The 17,690-nt window shown below is 48.0% G+C and overlaps 1 protein-coding gene across 1 annotated transcript in view; it reads left to right on the top strand.

The window, feature by feature from the left end:
• fndc3ba (fibronectin type III domain containing 3Ba) overlaps positions 1 to 17,690 on the top strand; it is a 480,942-nt gene that overhangs the window by 142,568 nt on the left and 320,684 nt on the right. The window lies entirely within an intron of this gene.

Genomic DNA, 17,690 nt, shown 5'->3' with positions numbered 1-17,690 from the left:
TCCTGTTGGGGGGGGGGGGGGGTAAAACTGTGCCACGGAGGGAGAAGGCTGAATGTCGGACGTACCATGCTGGTTGGTAATCGATAGTAGAGGGAGGTGGACATGTTGGTGCCTTCCCTGTGTTGCCTAGCCCACGTACCAACGTAGCAGGTACTGTAGCTCTACTTGAGACAGATGCATGGTTTGGTTTCATGACTGCTGGATTGATGTTGGCGCAAGTGAAAACCCATGACCACTGCACGCTCTTCCCACTCCCCCATTTTACCTTCATGCTGTGCCGATCCCATTGGAGGATGAACTGGATTGTTCACAACCCTGGCGTCCTATTCGACCGAGTTGAGCTTCCGACCCCATATTCTCTGCATCACCAAGACCGCCTACTTCCATCTCCGTAACGTCACCCGTCTCCGACCCTTGCCTTAGCTCATCTGCGGCTGAAACCCTCATCCATGCCTTTATTCTGTCCAGGCTCGACTATTCCACAGCTCTCCTGGCCGGCCTCTCCACCTTCTGCTCTCCGTAAACTTCAGCTCATCGAAAACTCTGCCGCCCCGTGTCCTAACTCGCACCGAGTCCCGTTCATCCATCACCCCCTGTGCTCGCTGACCTACATTGGTTCCCGGCCTGGCAATGCCTCGATTTAAAAATTCACATCCTTCAGTTCAAATCCCTCCATGGTCTTGCCCCCCACTCCCCCCCTCCCCCCCAGCATCTCTGTAACCTCCTCCTACAACCCACCGAGATATCTGCGCTCCTCCAATTCTGGCCTCCTGAGCGTCCCTGATTTTCATCGCTCCCCCGTTGGCAGCCGTCTAGGCCCTAAGCTCTGGAATTCCCTCCCTAAACCTCTCCGCCTCTCTCTCCTCCTTTAAGATGCTCCTTAAAACCGACCTCTTTGACCAAGCTTTTGGTCACTGTCCTGGTATCTCCTTCTTTGGCTTGGTGTCAGTTTTTGTTTGAATCATACTCCTGTGAAGTACCTTGAGATGTTTTACTATGTTAAAGGCGCTATAAGAACATAACATAAGAGTTGGGAGCAGAAGTCGGCCATACGGCCCCTCGAGCCTGCTCCGCCATTCAATAAGATCATGGCTGATCTTTGACTTCAACTCCACTTTCCTGCTCGATCTCCATAGCCCTCAATTCCCCTAGAGTCCAAAAGTCTATCGATCTCAGCCTTGAATATACTCAGTGACTGAGCCGCCACAGCCCTCTGGGGTAGAGAATTCCAAAGATTCACCGCCCTCTGAGTGAAGAAATTCCTCCTCATCTCAGTCCTAAATGGCTGACCCCTTATCCTGAGACTGTGACCCCTAGTTCTAGACACTCCAGCCTCTCGGCATCTTCTCTGTCAATCCCCCTCAGATCATATATGTTTCAATGAGATCACCTCACATTCTTCCGAACTCGAGAAAGTATCTGCTCAATCTCTCCTCATAGGACAACCCTCTCATCCCAGGAATCAATCTAGTGAACCTTCGTTGCTCCGCCTCCAAGGCAAGTATATCTTTCCTCAGATAAGGAGACCAAAACGTTTTAATTTGGACCCTAGCTCCTCAAACTCTCTCAGCAGGACCTCATTCTTAGCTCTACCTATGTCATTGGTTCCTACATGGATCATAACAAGTGGATCTTCCCCCTCCCTCTCCAAATTCTTCTCCAGCCGCAAGGAGATATCCTTAACCCTGGCACCGGGCAGGCAATGCAGCCTTCAGAACCCTTGGTCGCGGCTGTAGAGAACAGCATCTATACCCCTGACTATATTGTCCCCTACCACTACAGCATTCCTTTTCACTCCACCCACTTGAATGGCCTCCTGCACCATGGTGCCATGGTCAGCTTGCTCATCCACCCTGCAGACTTTGCCCTCATGCACACAGGCAGCAAGAATCTCATAGCCGTTGGACAAGGGCAAAGGCTGAGGCTCCTCCAGCACTGCAGCTGGGGTCCCCTTGTCTACCTGAGTCGCGGTCACAGCCTCTTATGCCTGACCACTAACCAGACCTGTACCACTACCTAACCTAAGGGATGTGACTGCATCCTAGATAAAAATGTCCAGGAAACTCTCCCCTGCCCTGATGCCCCGCAATGTCTGCACCCCGGACTCCAGCTCAACAACTCTGAGCTGAAGTTCCTCGAGATGCAGGCACTTACTGCAGACATGGACATCCGGGATCGCAATGCTCTCCACATACTCCCATATGCTGCATTTGTGGCACACCTGCACTGTCATCCCTATATAACCTTGTTTTATTTATTTAATTAATTAAAGTTTATGTATTTAATTAACTTGGCTTATAGTTTTAGTTTTTTTAACTGAAAGTCATAGAAATGCGTCAAAGTTACGAAACAGGAAGCAAGCCATTCGGCCCAACCAGCACAGAAGCAAATAAACCTAAATATATCTTATTCCCATCTCTCTTATGATCACTCTTCCCCAGAGGATCCTTTACTATGAGATTACTAATTAACCCTGTCTCATTACACAATCTCTCTTTACCCCCTCTTCATCCATCCACCAATCTAATCTTGAATGTTGACACAGTTTCTGTATCACTAAGTCAATTCCACAGCCTCGCAAGTAAGTTTTTGCTGCCCTCTGTCTAAAGCGCTCACATTTAATCTTGTATCGACAGCCCCTTGGTCTTGACCCCTTAACTACAGGAAACAGCCTATCTACCCTGTCCCCATCCTTTCATAATTTGAAACATGTCGCCCCCTGTAATTTTTTTAATGTGTTTCTTTCTCCTTATAGCAGTCAACATTCTGGTGAGTCTGGGTTGTGTACTCTCTAAAGCCTCAGTGACCTTCCGTTAGCCAGGCTGGAGGTTACATCATTTGTGGCCTTTTCTGGGCCAGTGCTGGTCATGTAGGTGCAGTTCTATTTCTGGCTAAAGGCCAGATTTGCAGGAAAAAAGGTTGGTTGGGGGGGGGGGGGGTGGGGGCGGGGAGGGAGGAGGAATCAATAATTTTGTGTCAAGATCACAAGCTCCTTCAAGCCTGGGGCACGAGGATTCGGTAGGGTGGATACATGAAACCGTTTCCTCTAGTGTGGGGAATCCAGAACAAGGGCGCACAACCTTAATATTCAGGAGGGAAATTGGGAAGCATTTTTCAGACAAAGGCTAGTGGAAATCTGGATCTCTCTCCCACTAAAAGGCGGTCAATGCTGGGGGTCAATTGGAGCTTTGAAGACTGTGATCAGTGGATTTTTGTTGTGTAAGGGTATTGAGGGATATGCAACAAAGGTAACATAGCGGTTATGTTAAATAACAACAGAAAATGCTGGAAAAACTCAGCAGGCCAGGCAACATCTGTGGAGAGAAATTAGAGTCGATGTTTCGGGTCTAACCCTTATTCAGAACTGGAAAGGAAATGAAATAGATCGAAAGGCAGGGCTGGGAGAGAACAAAAGAAGTGAAGAGACATTAAGAGGTATTCAAAATGAGATGAGATGGTGATAGGACTAGTGGAGACAAAAGACAGCTCAGATTAGGTGTGAAATGTTCTGGCAGAATGGGAGACAGCTGCCATGTGGGAGAGAAAAAAAAAGGAAAGGGGGGGAGGGAAAAACCAAAACAAAGGTGTGGATAAAAAATATAAGTAAAAATGTAATAGGGGCCGAGGTTATGATCTGAAATTGTTGAACTCGATATTGAGTCCGGAAGGCTGTAAAGTGCCCAATCGGAAGATGAGGGGCTGTTCCTCGAGTATTATAGCGGTTATGTTACTGGGCTAGTAATCCAGAGGCCTGGACTAATGATCCAGGAGACGCGAGTTCAAATCCCGCCACGGCAGCTGGTGGGGAATTTAAATTCAGTTAATTAAATAAATCTGGAATAAAAGGCTCGTGTCAGTAAAACCCATCTGGTTCACTAACGTCCTTTAGGGAAGAAAATCTGCCGTCCTTACCCGGTCTGGCCTATACGTGACTCCAAACCCACAGCGATGTGGTTGACTCTGAACTTTCCCCTGAAATGGCCGAGCAAGCCATTTATTCAAGGAGGCAGCTCACCATCACCTTCTCGAGGGCAATTAAATGCTGGCCTGGCCGGGAATGAATAGAAATCAAGGCGGGTAAATAGAGTTGAGGTGCAGATGGCGGCGCAGGGTGGAGGGGCTGAATGGCCTCCTCCTGTTCCTGTGTTTGCAATGGAAGCGCAGGGCAGCTCTGTCTTCCCGTACGCGGTGGAAAGGAGACTTTCAGTTGGAGCACGGGCATCAAGGATCTCCGAACAACAAAGGAAGGTCCCATCAGCACAGGTGGCCAGCTGTGATCCACGGAACAGCACAACACCTGGCTGAAATCCCCCCCAAAATAAAACTTGCTTAAAAAGGCTCCGTGCAAGTGTGTTCAAGGCTGTTGTGGTTGTGAGTCATCCAAACCGCCCTCTGGAAGCTCAGATTGCATTTTTATGATCATGAAAATAATAATTAAAGGCTATAAATTTGTCAATGCTGCGAAGCTTGAATTGTAGCACTTTTTTAAGATGTTTGCAACTATTCAAGATGTGTTATTAATTCATACGCAAAATCACTTTGAAGGGATCAGCGTTTCTCTCTGCTGTCCTGTGGTGAACCCGTTGCTGATTCGCTGACATTATCCTGCTTCTGATTCGCTGACATTATCCCGTTGCTGATTCGCTGACATTATCCTGCTTCTGATTCGCTGACATTATCCCGTTGCTGATTCGCTGCACAGTATTGCTTCATTGATATCACTCAGTTAAAGTTGACACTTTTACTCATTTCCTTCAAACTAAGGTTCAACTTTCACAATATTCCTGAAATATCCAAACTGCGTTGCCGCTTGTTAAACTACTAGCTGATTTCCCGTGGCACTGCTCATCGATGATAGGGTGTCGAGTGTGGTTGTGAGGTTTAATATCGTCGCATTTTGAGACGGAGAGCAGTGCAGTTATGGGTCAGGGAGTGGGGGGGGGTGGTGGCAGCAGGGGGTCGGGGTGAAGTGTGGGGTCAGGGTGCAGTGAGGGGTCGGGGTGCAGCAAGGGGTCAAAGAGCGCCCCTCCGGTTTCGGCTGGGGAGAATCAGCCAGGGTTCCTGCTCCTGAGCACCAGCATCAGAACATAAGAAATAAGAGGAGGAGTCGGCCCCTCGAGCCTGCTCCGCCATTCAATAAGATCATGGCTGATCTTCCACCTCAACTCCACTTTCCCGCCCAATCTCCATAGCTCTTGATTCCCCGAGAGTCCTAAAACCTATCGATCTCTGTCTTGAATATACTCAGTGACTGAGCCGCCACAGCCCTCTGGGGTAGAGAATTCCAAAGATTCACCACCCTCTGAGTGAAGAAATTTCTCCTCATCTCAGTCCTAAATGGCCGACCCCTTATCCTGAGACTGTGACCCCTGGTTCTAGACTCTCCCGCCAGGGGAAACAAACCTCTCTGTCTCTACCCTGTCAAGCCCCCCTCAGAGTCTTATGTCTCAATGAGATCACCTCTCATTCTTCTAAACTCCAGAGTGTAGGCCCAATCTACTCAAGCTCTCCTCATAGGACAGCGAGTGACGCATACTGGAAAATATATTTTTTGTGAGCAGGCTGGGTTGTGGTGCCCTTGCCGTGATTTAATAATCTGCCGAGTGTCACTGTCTGAGCTGATGTACAAGTAGTGACTAATTTGGATGAGGTAGTGGGGGCATCTGTACCTCAGCAAACAAGGAGAAACATGAGCAACGTTGCATCTATAAAGTAAACTAACTGTTTGCTCTCCGTGGAGCAGAGAGGATTCAGGGGAGATTTGTTAGACATGTTTAACATTATGACGAATAAATAAGGAGAAACTGTTTCCACCAGGCGGGAGGGTCGGTAACCAGAGGCCACAGATTTGAGTTGATTGGCAAAAGTACCAGAGGGAGAGATTTTCTTTAAACACGGCGAGTTGTTGTGATCTGGAATGCGCTGCCTGAAAGGGCGGTGGAAGCAGATTCAATAGTAACTTTCAAAAGGGGAGTTGGGTGAATACTTGAAGAGGAATAAAATTACAGGGTTAAGGTGAAAGAGCAGGGGGAGTGGGACTAACTGGAGAGCTCGTTCAAAGAGCTGGCACAGGCACGATGGGCCGAATGGCCTCCTTCTGTGCTGTGAAATTCTATGATCCTAGAAAGTCAAAGTACATCTGACCTGCTGTTCCTTGCATTAGATCGCCATTACTGTTTGCTTAGTAATTGGTGCTCAATCCTCTGGCAACATCTCAGCTGCTGTGTGAGATTTTATGGGATGTCTGTGCCTGTCTGGGCAACCTTCAGGAATCTTGGATCCGAGGTTTGCTATTAATGTGCCGCTGAGGTTCGTCTCTGTAGTTGTTTCTTTGCTCTGTGTGCAAAAGAAAGAAGTTGCATTTATACAGCGCCTCAAGTCTCTGGAGTGGGACTTGAACCCACAACCTTCTGACGCCGAGGCAAGGGTGCTACCCACTGAGCTACGGCTGACACACAATGTCATTCTTTGGTCCCATGGCATTAACATCAACAACTTGCATTTATATAGTAGACGTCCCAAGGCGTTTCGCAGGAGCTTAATCAGACCAAAAAATTCGGCACCGAGCCTCATGAGATATTAGGACAGGTGACCAAAAGCTTGGTTAAAGAGATCGGTTTTATGGAGTGTCTTAAAGGAGGAGAGAGAGGCGGAGAGGTTTAGGGAGGGAATTCCAGAGCTTGGGGCCCAGGCAGCTGAAGGCACGGCCGCCAATGGTGGAACGATGGAAATCGTGGACGCGCAAGAGGCCAGAATTGGAGGAGCGCCGAGATCTCGTGGGGGGGATGAGGGCGGGAGGTTGTGGGGCTGGAGGAGGTTACAGAGATAGAGAGATGGTGAGGCCATGGAGGATTTGAAAAGAAAGATGAAAATTTGAAAATTGAGGCGTTGCCGGACCGGGAGCCAATGTATGTCAGCGAGCACGGGGGGTGATGGGTGAACGGGACTTGGTGCGAGTTAGGGTACGGGCAGTTTTGGATGAGCTGAAGTTTACAGAGGCTGCAAGGTGGGAGGCTGGCCAGGAGTGCGTTGGAATAGTCGAGTCTGGAGGTAACAAAGGCCCGGACCAGGATTTCAGCAGCAGGTGGGCTGAGGCAGGGGCGCAGACGGGCCATTGTTAATTTAAGGAGAATGATGGGGCTTTGGGATGTACTGTGTCTGGACACTTAAACACCAGAAGAAGCTGACTGCCCTTGAGGAGGAGACCGAGGGGACCACAATTCACAATTCACAATTCAAATCGCTTTATTGGCATGATAAGTTACATCTTATGTTGCCAAAGCATCAAAATACATTTATGGTTGAGCACATAAACGCAGTTCTATTCATACAGTGTATAAACAGGTATATCCCTGAGTGTATAAATATACATTCGCATTGTTTATATATATTCTTTTCTTAGTTTACTGGTTGTCCCTCTGTTCATGGCAAGCTGTAACATAGTGTGCCGCCAGTGTCACACAGCTTCTCTCCTCTCCCAGTAGGAATGGGAGTTTTTGGTTGTCATTCAGATTTCTGAATTCAGGGCATATTTGTGAGAATTTTTGGTAGAAATTCAGCTGAGATGTTTCCTGGGATCTGGAATTTCATGTATGAGGAAAGGTTTAAAGGTGTTGGGCAAGTCTTTGTTAAAGAGGAGATTGCGAGGTTTTGAGGGGAAGTGTCGATGCTGATCGAGAGATTTTTCACTGTGGGGAATGAGGATGTTGGGAGTACGAAAAATGAGATCAACATTCCCCCCGCCATCCACCAGGGGTGACCATTACCCCTGAAAATTCTAGAGCTAAAACATTAGAGATGTTGGAAAAGGCAGCTGTGCTGTCTAGTCACTGCTACACTGGCATGTGTTCAGGTCAGATTCTGGGAGCTTGGAATGTTTGCATTGCTAAATCTGGATCTTTTATCCCAGTGACAGACTCCGAGGCTCCGGTTTTTCATGGCTCTGCGGGTCTGCCGCCAGGATGAGGAAGCTGGGTTTTGTCGTGTAAATGCTCCCAGAACCAAAATAAAACAACTGCAGTGTAGAAACTGCTCGTAATGGGAGAGTTACTGTACCAGAGGGATGGGCTTCGATGGCAGGGTTAACGTATCCGAGGGATGGGCTTTGATTGGTTCAAATAGGGCACTAAAGGGATGGGCTATTTTTTTTATTCATTCACAGATGTGGGCGTCGCTGGCAAGGCCCAGCATTTATTGCCCATCCCTAATTTCCCTTGAGAAGGTGGTGGTGAGCTGCCTTCTTGAACCACTGCAGTCCGTGTCGTGAAGGTACTCCCACAGTGCTGTTGGGTAGGGAGTTCCAGGATTTTGACCCAGCAACAATGAAGGAATATGCGATATATTTCCAAGTCCGGATCGTGCTTGACTTGGAGGAGAACATGGAGGTGGTGGTGTTCCCAGGCACCTGCTGCCCTTGTCCTTCTAGGTGGTAGAGGTCGCGGGTTTGGGAGGTGCTGCCGAAGAAGTCTTGGCGAGTTGCTGCAGTGCATCTTGTAGATGGTACACACTGCAGCCACGGTGCGCCAGTGGTGAGGGAATGAATGTTAAAGGTGGTGGATGGGGTGCCAATCAAGCGGGCTGCTTTGTCCTGGATGGTGTCGAGCTTCTTGAGTGTTGTTGGAGCTGCACTCACCCAGGCAAGTGGAGAGTATTCCATCACACTCCTGACTTGTGCCTTGTAGATGGTGGAAAGGCTTTAGGGAGTCAGGAGGTGAGACACTCGCCGCAGAATACCCAGCCTCTGACCTGCTCTTGTTGCCACAGTATTGATGTGGCTGGTCCAGATAAGTTTTTGGTCAATGGTGACCCCCCAGGATGTTGATGGTGGGGGATTTGGCGATGGTAATGCCATTGAATGTCAATGGGAGATGGTTAGACTCTCTTTGGAAATAGTAATTGCCTGGCACTTCTGTGGTGCGAATGTTACTTGCCAATTATCAGCCCAAGCCTGAACGTCATCCAGGTCTTGCTGCATGCGGGCATGGACTACTTCATTATCTGAGGAGTTGTGAATGGTGCTGAACATTGTGCAGTCATCAGCAAACATCCCCATTTCTGACCTTATGTTAGAGGGAAGGTCATTGATGAAGCAGCTGAAGATGGTTGGGCCTAGAACATTGCCCTGAGGAACTCATGCAGCGATATCCTGGGGCTGTGATAATTGACCTTCAACCACCACAACCTTCTTCCTTTGTGCTAGTTATGACTCCAGCCAGTGGAGAGTTTTCCCCCTGATTCCCATTGACTTCAGTTTTACTAGTGCTCCTTGATGCCACACTCGGTCAAATGCTGCCTTGATGTCAAGGGCAGTCACTCTCACCTCACCTCTGGAATTCAGCTCCTTTGTCCATGTTTGGACCAAGGCTGTAATGAGGTCTGGAGCCGAGTGGTCTTGGCAGAACTCAAACTGGGCATCATTGAGCAGGTTATTGGTGAGTACGTACTGCTTGATAGCACTGTTGACGACACCTTTCATCACTTTGCTGATGATTGATTGGTTAGATTAGGGTACTAGAGCGATGGGCTTTGATTGGTTCAATGGCCTTTTCCCATCTCCTATTGTGCTTAGCAAGAAGGAAGAAATGGGAAACCTACATCATTTCCTGTTTTCTGGTATTCTCTCCTCTCTAGAGGCCCTCGTCCTTGTTGGGTCTACAGTTTCACGGGTAGCAGTTGCATGCTGGGACCTCACCTATTGTTTAAGTGGGAGGCCCAAGATGGTGAGTGCTGTGATAGGCTATTTAACCAGGGAGTGGGGTGGGTAGCATCACAGCAAAACCCGACCCCGTTGTCACCTGGTATCCACACGCTTGCGCGTTGCAGAAGCACTGAGGCCAATTGCAAGCTCCCTGTCCAAAGCAATCTAGTATACTGTATTCGCTGCTCACGATGAGGTCTCCTCTACATTGGGGAGACCAAACGCAGATTGGGTGACCGCTTTGCGGAACACCTCCGTTCAGTCCGTAAGGGTGACCCCGAGCTTCCGGTCGCCTGTCATTTTAATTCACCGCTCCATTCCTACTCGGACCTCACCGTCCTTGGCCTCTTGCATTGTTCCACGGAAACCCAGCGTAAGCTCGAGGAACAGCACCTCATCTTCCGATTAGGCACTTTACAGCCTTCCGGACTCAATATCGAGTTCAACAATTTCAGATCATAACCTCGACCCCTATCACATTTTTACTTAAAAATTTTTTTCCACCCCTTTGTTTTGGGTTTTCCCTCCCCCCCCCCCCTTTTTTTTTACATGGCAGCTGTCTCCCATTCTGCCAGAACATTTCACACCTAATCTGAGCCGTCTTTTGTCTCCACTGTCCTATCACCAACTCGTCTGGTTTTGAATACCTCTTAATGTCTCTTCACTTCTTTTGTTGTCTCCCAGCCCTGCCTTCGATCTATTTCATTTCCTTTCCAGTTTTGAAAAAGGGTTTCGACCCGAAACGTCGATTCTAATTTCTCTCCACGGATGTTGCCTGGCCTGCTGAGTTTTTCCAGCATTTTCTGTTGTTATTTCAACAAATTCAATATCGAACCTGGGGATTCTGGGCTGTTTCTCCTGCAAAATGGATTCAGTGACTGAGTTATTGAGGCACTCCAGTGTCACTTGTCTTTTTATATTTTGCTGCTTGACGTCGCAAAAGCACTTGCACATAAACCTCTAAACGCAACAACCAGGCGCATTTGATGCTTGAAAGCTAATCTGTGTACCCACTGCAAGGGCCAATATATCAGCACAAGTTGCAGAGCCTTGGCTTGTATTCCCTCAAGTGTAGAAGATTAAGGGGTGATCTAATCGAGGTGTTTAAGATGATTAAAGGATTCGATAGGGACAGATAGAGAGAAACTATTTCCTCTGGTGGGGGGAGTCCAGAACAAGGGGGCAGAACCTTAAAATTAGAGCCAGGCCGTTCAGGGGTGATGTCAGGAAGCACTTCTTCACACAAAGGGCAGTGGAAATCTGGAACTCCCCCCCCAAAAAGCTGTGGATGCCGGTTTCGGGGGTGGCGGGGGTGGTTGGGGGGGGTTCATTAAAACTTTCAAGATTGAGAATTATTGATTTTTGTTGGGTAAGGGGATCGAGGGATTTGGAGCAAAGGCGGGTAAGTCGAGTTGAGGTACAGATCAACCATGATCTAATCGATTGGCAGAGAAAGCCCGAGGGGCTGAATGGCTTCCTCCTGTTCCTATTATTCGCAGTGGAAATGCAGGGCAGATCTCTCTTCCTGCAGACCGTGCCATTAACGTGATTAAACACCCCAACATCAGGACAGATACCGGAATGTGGCAGAAGAATATGGCAATTTGACCCGATGACCAATGCCGGGTTTTGAAGAGGCCTTTGTAGGGGGGTTGGTGGTGGAGGTGGTGGAAGTAATGAAGAGCGGTTTAGGAGAGTGGGGTCACGGTGGTGGACTTTGGGAATGAGGAGCAGCGGCCGCGGGTGGGGGAATGTGCGGGAAGCTAGAGTCAGAGGGAGGCAGGGCGTGGGCTGGGATGTGGGGCGGCTGGAGGTTTCAGAGGTAGGGTGGTTGGGGGGAAGGGCACGGAGTGAGTTGTAACCAAGGACAAAAATTCAGGCAGGTAGATGAGACCTGAAATGGTGTAGGCAGGGTTGACCTGGCATACTCCTGGCAAGGCAAGCCAGTATAAGGCGGCATAGGTTAAACCCGGTAAAAGGCAATTCTTGTGCAGAGGTCAGGAAGTAATGTCCTTGCACAAAGTACGTAGAGTTACATGGAACGTACAGCACAGAAACAGGCCATTCAAACATAGAAACATAGAAGATAGGAGCAGGAGTAGGCCATTCGGCCCCTCGAGCCTGCTCCGCCATTCAATGCGATCATGGCTGATCATCCAAATTCAGTACCCTGTTCCTGCTTTCTCCCCATACCCCTGGATCCCTTTAGCCTTAAGAAATATATCCAGCTCCTTCTTGAATATATTTAATGAATTGGCTTCTACCGCCTTCTGTGGTAGAGAATTCCACAGGTTCACCACTCTCTGGGTGAAGAAATTCCTCCTCATTTCTGTCCTAAATGGCCTACCCCTTATCCTTAGACTGTGACCCCTGGTTCTGGACTCCCCGACCATCGGGAACATCCTTCCTGCATCTAGTCTGTCCAGTCCTGTTAGAATTTTATAAGTTTCAATGAGATCCCCTCTCATTCTTCTAAACTCCAGCGAGTACAAGCCCAATCGTCCCAATCTCTCCTCATACGTCATTCCTGCCATCCCAGGTATCAGCCTGGTGAATCTTCGCTGAACTCCTTCCATGGCAAGAACATCCTTCCTCAGATAAGGCGACCAAAACTGCACACAATACTCAAGATGTGGTCTCACCAAGGCCCTGTACAACTGCAGCAAGACATCCTTGTTCCTGTACTCCAACCCTCTCGCTACGAAGGCCAACATACCATTTGCCTTCTTAACCGCCTGCTGCACCTGCATACTTACCTTCAGCGACTGGTGTACAAGAACACCCAGGTCTCGTTGCACTTCTCCTTCTCCCAATCTATTGCCATTCAGATAACAATCTGCCTTCCTGTTTTTGCCACCAAAGTGGATAACCTCACATTTATCCACGTTATATTGCATCTGCCATGCTTTTGCCCAATCACCCAACCTGTCCAAATCATCCTGGAGTTTCTCGGCATCCTCCTCACAGCACACACGCCCACCCAGCTTTGTGTCATCTGCAGATTTGGAGATATTACATCTAGTTCCCTTGTCTAGATCATTAATATATATTGTGAATAGCTGGGGTCCAAGGACCGATCCCTGCGGTACCCCACTAGTCACTGCTTGCCACTCGGAAAAAGACCCGTTTATTCCAACTCTTTGCTTTCTGTCTGCCAACCAGTTCTCTATCCAAGTCAATACCTTGCCCCCAATCCCATGTGCCTTAACTTTACATGCTAATCTCTTATGCGGGACCTTATCAAAAGCCTTCTGAAAGTCCAAATACACCACATCCACTGGTTCTCCCTTGTCTATTTTACCAGTTACATCCTCAAAAAATTCCAGTATATTAGCCAAGCACGATTTACCTTTTGTAACTCCATGTTGACTTTGTCTGATCCTGTCACTGTTTTCCAAGTGCTCTGCTATTACATCTTTTATAATGGACTCTAGCATTTTCCCCACTACCGATGTCTGTAATTCCCCGTTTTCTCTCTACCACCTTTTTTGAATAGTGGGGTAACATTAGCTACCCTCCAATCCATGGGAACTGTTCCAGATTCCATCGAATGTTGGAAGATGATCAGCAATGCATCTACTATTTCTAGGGCCACTTCCTTAAGTACCCTAGGATGTAGACCATCAGGCCCTGGGGATTTATCGGCCTTCAATCCCGTCAATTTCCCTAACACCATTTCCCTACAAATACTGATTTCTTTCAGTTCTTCCCTTACATCAGACCCTATGTTCCCTGACATCTCTGGGAGGTTATTTGTGTCCTCCTTTGTGGTCTCCCCCACAAATGGAAACATCTTCTCTGCATCTACCCTGTCAAACACTTCATCATTTTGAAGATCTCCATCGGGTCACCCCTCAGCCTTCTCTTTTCTAGAGAAAAACTGCCTCAGCCTGTTCAGCCTTTCCTGATAGTTCCAACCTCTCAGTTGATGGGGGGTGAGGTGAAGTGGGATGGGAGGAGGCTCGTGTGGAGCTTAAACACCGGCATAGGCCAGTTGGGCCGAATGGCCTGTTTCTGTGCTGTAAAACATTCTACAGGAAACTCTCGTTTAAACGGCACCTAAATATTCGGAATTCCCTATTAACCGGCAAAATTCATACTCCGAAAACAACACCCGAATAACCGGCAATGTTGCCGACTCCGAGTTTGAGTCTCCCGCGGTGGCCGAGTTAGTCAGTGGGGGTAGTTCTCCACACTGCCACTACTCGGCTTCTTGGCGCTGTCGGAAGTCGGAACACCTCAATACCCCTGTAACAGGAATAACAACAGAAAATGCTGGAAATACTGAGCATTCCAGGCAGCATCTGTGGATAGAGAAACAGAGTTAACGTTTCAGGTCTGGGACCCTTCAGTCTGACTCTCCCGCGCTGCCGGTAGTCTCTTCTGATTCGCCATTTTACAGGGGTACTGTGAGTCTCCCACACTGCTGGTAGTCATTGCATTGCATTACCCTCAACTGGCAGTACAGGTCCACAATCCCTTATCCGCAATTCCGAAATTTGAAAAGCTCTGAAAACCGAAAGTTTTTCGCGGAGCGTCACTCGTGTGCACGACATGACCCGAGTGGCGCCAAACATGACCCGACGCGGCCGATGCTTGACCCACGCAGGTGTGAGGCGTCAGTTGTGTCTCAGCGTTGCTACCAGTCACACGTGCGTCTGCTGCTCGCTGATATCTTTTGCGATTTTGAGTTTAATTTCACTGTGAAAATGTCAAAAAGAGCTGCAGATACCCCTACCGTTCTGAAATCCGAAAAATTCCGAATTCCGAAACACATCTGACCCCAAGGGTTTCGGATAAGGGATTAATAAACTGTACTGTACTTAATCAAGCATCTTCCACCATCCATTTAACGCAACATTCGGTAGGTGTGTACCCAATTACTGTATACTGCACATTTTTAATTTTTCTTTGTTAAAAATAGCCTCGGTCGATAACCCTCTCCCTCATCCGGAATTTTTGATCAACCGGCAACACGTCGGTGCCGTCGGTGCCGGATACCAAACAGTTTCCTGTATGTATGTATGTAACATAACCGTCTATTCCTTTTGCCCTCATGAAAATCAGTGACGGTTTTCCTGCTCCTGTTCTCTGTCCAGTGACCCGATGCTGGGAAGTGAGCAGGGTGGCCATGGAGGGCATGACCTCCTTCTGCCCCTCACCTGACCTCCGCACATGCTCACTTTCCAGCCTAGGGTCACTGGATCGGGGTCAGGAGGAAGATAGCCGCCAAGGCAGATATGGAATGGCCGATTGAGTTGAGGTCCATGGAGGGAAGGGTTGGTGCTGGTGGAATTACACCTCCTGGAGACACGTGAGGAAGAGGGGGTGGAGGAGAAAAATCGGAGTGGAAAAACAAAATCGAGGCAAAATCTAGCCCAGTAGAGTCAGAGCTATCTCTTAAAGGCACCAGGCCACACATGGCAGTAATCCAGACAGAATTGCAGGCTGAAGACTCTGGATCCCATGCTGGGCACATGGCAGCCAAGAATCTGTGTGTTTTGGGTAAGTTCCTTTATAAATAAACTGATGTGTCGGTGCTGTGTGATGGGTGTTGTTCTGAAGCGATGAATGAACAGAGATTTCTCTGCTGGGTCAAGGCGCCTTGCGCTCGCTCTCTCTCTGCCGATAACGCGGGGCAGCTCTCGGTCGTTCCCGAGGCCGCCCAATGGCGCTTGTCCAGAGATTCCCTGAACGTGGCGATGGTTTTAGTTAAAAACTGAATCTGACCCAAGGTCAATAGTGCTGCAGGATCCACTGTCACCAACCCCAAAAAAATAAGTAAGAAAGGAAGGGCTTGTGTTTCTCCAGCGCCTTTTACGATCACCAGACGTCCCAAAGCGCTTTACAGTCAATGAAGTACTTTTTGAAGTGTAGTCACTGTTGTAATGTAGGGATCGCACCAGCCAATTTGTGCACATCAAGCTCCCACAAACAGCAGTGTGATAATGACCAGATAATTTAGTGATGTTGGTTGAGGGATAAATATTGGCCAGGACACTGAAGTGATCTCCCCTGCACTTCTTCAAAATAGTGGCCGTGGGATCTTGTACATCCACCTGAGAGGGCAGACGGGGCCTCGGTTTAATGTCTCATTCGAAAGCTGGTGCCTCCAACATTGCAGCACTACACCCTCAGTACTGCACTAGGAGTGTCAGCCTAGATGAATAAAATACCAGCGGTACAAGGGACCTAAAATAAGTCATGGTGTGGAGATGCCAGTGTGTTGGACTGGGGTGGACAAATGTAAGAAATCACACAACACCAGGTTATAGCCCAACAGCTTTATTTGAAATCACTCAGGAAAACATTACATCAAAGAACAATGAGGTGGGGTCACAAGGGGTAAAATGTTGCCTTCGAGACACACGACAATGCAAAATCGTCGAGCAGAAACTGATAGCCAAGTTCCGCACCCATGAGGACGGCCTCAACCGGGATCTTGGGTTCATGTCATGCTACATGTAACCCCACCTGACATAGGGTCATCCAGACTTGAGTCGTCGTTGGCTTGTTTTCTCCACACGGATGCGGCCAGACCTGCTGTGATTTCCAGCAAAAAAAATATTTTTTGTCTTTTTTTGTTTTTCATACAGACCCCAGCATCTGCAACATTTGACCCCTTGTGACCCCACCTCATTGTTCTTTGATGTAATGTTTTCCTGACACCATTTACACCTTTGATTGCTGTGATTATCTCTCTGCCGAGGTGTGATAAATAGCAGTTAGAAAGATTACCTGTAAACATCTGACATTATTCTCTGACTATATAAGCTGTGTTTTTATGCATCTCTCCACTTCACCTGACGAAGGAGCAGCGCTCCGAAAGCTTGTGATTTCAAATAAAGCTGTTGGACTATAACCTGGTGTTGTGTGATTTCTAAAATAAGTCAAGTGGAGGAACTTGGTGGATTATGTAAAGAAAATGGTAATGAAGAAAATAATGGGACTTAAGATAAACAAATCTCCAGGACCTGATGGTTTCCACCTCAGGTTATTAAAATAAATAAGTGAGGAAATTGCAGATGCATTGGTCATCATTTTCCAAACCCCTGTAGATTAAGGAATTGTGCTTTTGGTGACACTCGATTATTTAAGAAGGGAGGGAGAGAGAAAACCTGTCAGTTTAGCATCAGTGTGCGGAAATTATTAGAATCTATTATCAGGGACAGAGTGACTTAGCACATGGGCAGCTATCAGTTGAGAGTCTGCGTGGACAGGTGTCAGCCATGGCTCAGTAGGTAGCCCTCCCACCTCTGAGTCAGGAGGTCGTGGGTTTGAGCCCCACTCCAGAGACTTGAGCACAAAATCCAGGCTGACACTGCCAGTGCTAGTGCTGCACTGTTGGAGGTGCCGGCTTTTGGATGAGATGTTAAACTGAGGTTTGTCTGCTCTCTCAGGTGAACGTAAACGATCTCACGGCACTACTTCGAAGAAGAGTTTTTGGAGATTTTATGGAGGTGTTCAAAATCATGAATGGTTTTGATAGAGTATATAAGTCAAAACTGCTTCCAGTGGCAGAAGGGTCGGTAACCAGAGGACGCAGATTTAAGGTGATTTGGCAAAAGAACCAGAGACGACATGAGGAAACATTTTTTTTACACAGTGAGTTTTTGTGATCTGGAATGCGCTGCCTGAAAGGGCGGTGGAAGCAGATTCAATAATAACTTTCAAAAGGGAATTGGATAAATACTTAAAGGGAAAACACCTACAGGGCTATGGGGAAAGAGTCAGGGGGTGTGGGATTATTTGGATAGCTGTACCAAAGCGCTGGCACAGGCATGATGATCCGAATGCCTTTCTTCTGGGCTGTATCATTCTGTCTTTCTATGAGTTATTGAATTCAGTTTGCCAAGGTGGGTTTTGAACTCAACATCCACTACCATAATCCTTACTCTACCATCCCGTGTGCGCAGGTGTATGTGGGTGTGCGTGTGTGTGTGGGCAGTGGGTGAGGATTGGAACGGGCTCTGCTGCAATGCCCCCATGGTTG

Source organism: Somniosus microcephalus, chromosome 6, assembly GCF_052327205.1.
Source record: "Somniosus microcephalus isolate GS21.2 chromosome 6, FLI_Smic_1.0, whole genome shotgun sequence".
NCBI lineage: Eukaryota > Metazoa > Chordata > Chondrichthyes > Squaliformes > Somniosidae > Somniosus > Somniosus microcephalus.
The sequence above is the reverse complement of the archived record's forward strand: the minus strand, read 5'-3'. Positions and strand labels throughout refer to the sequence as shown.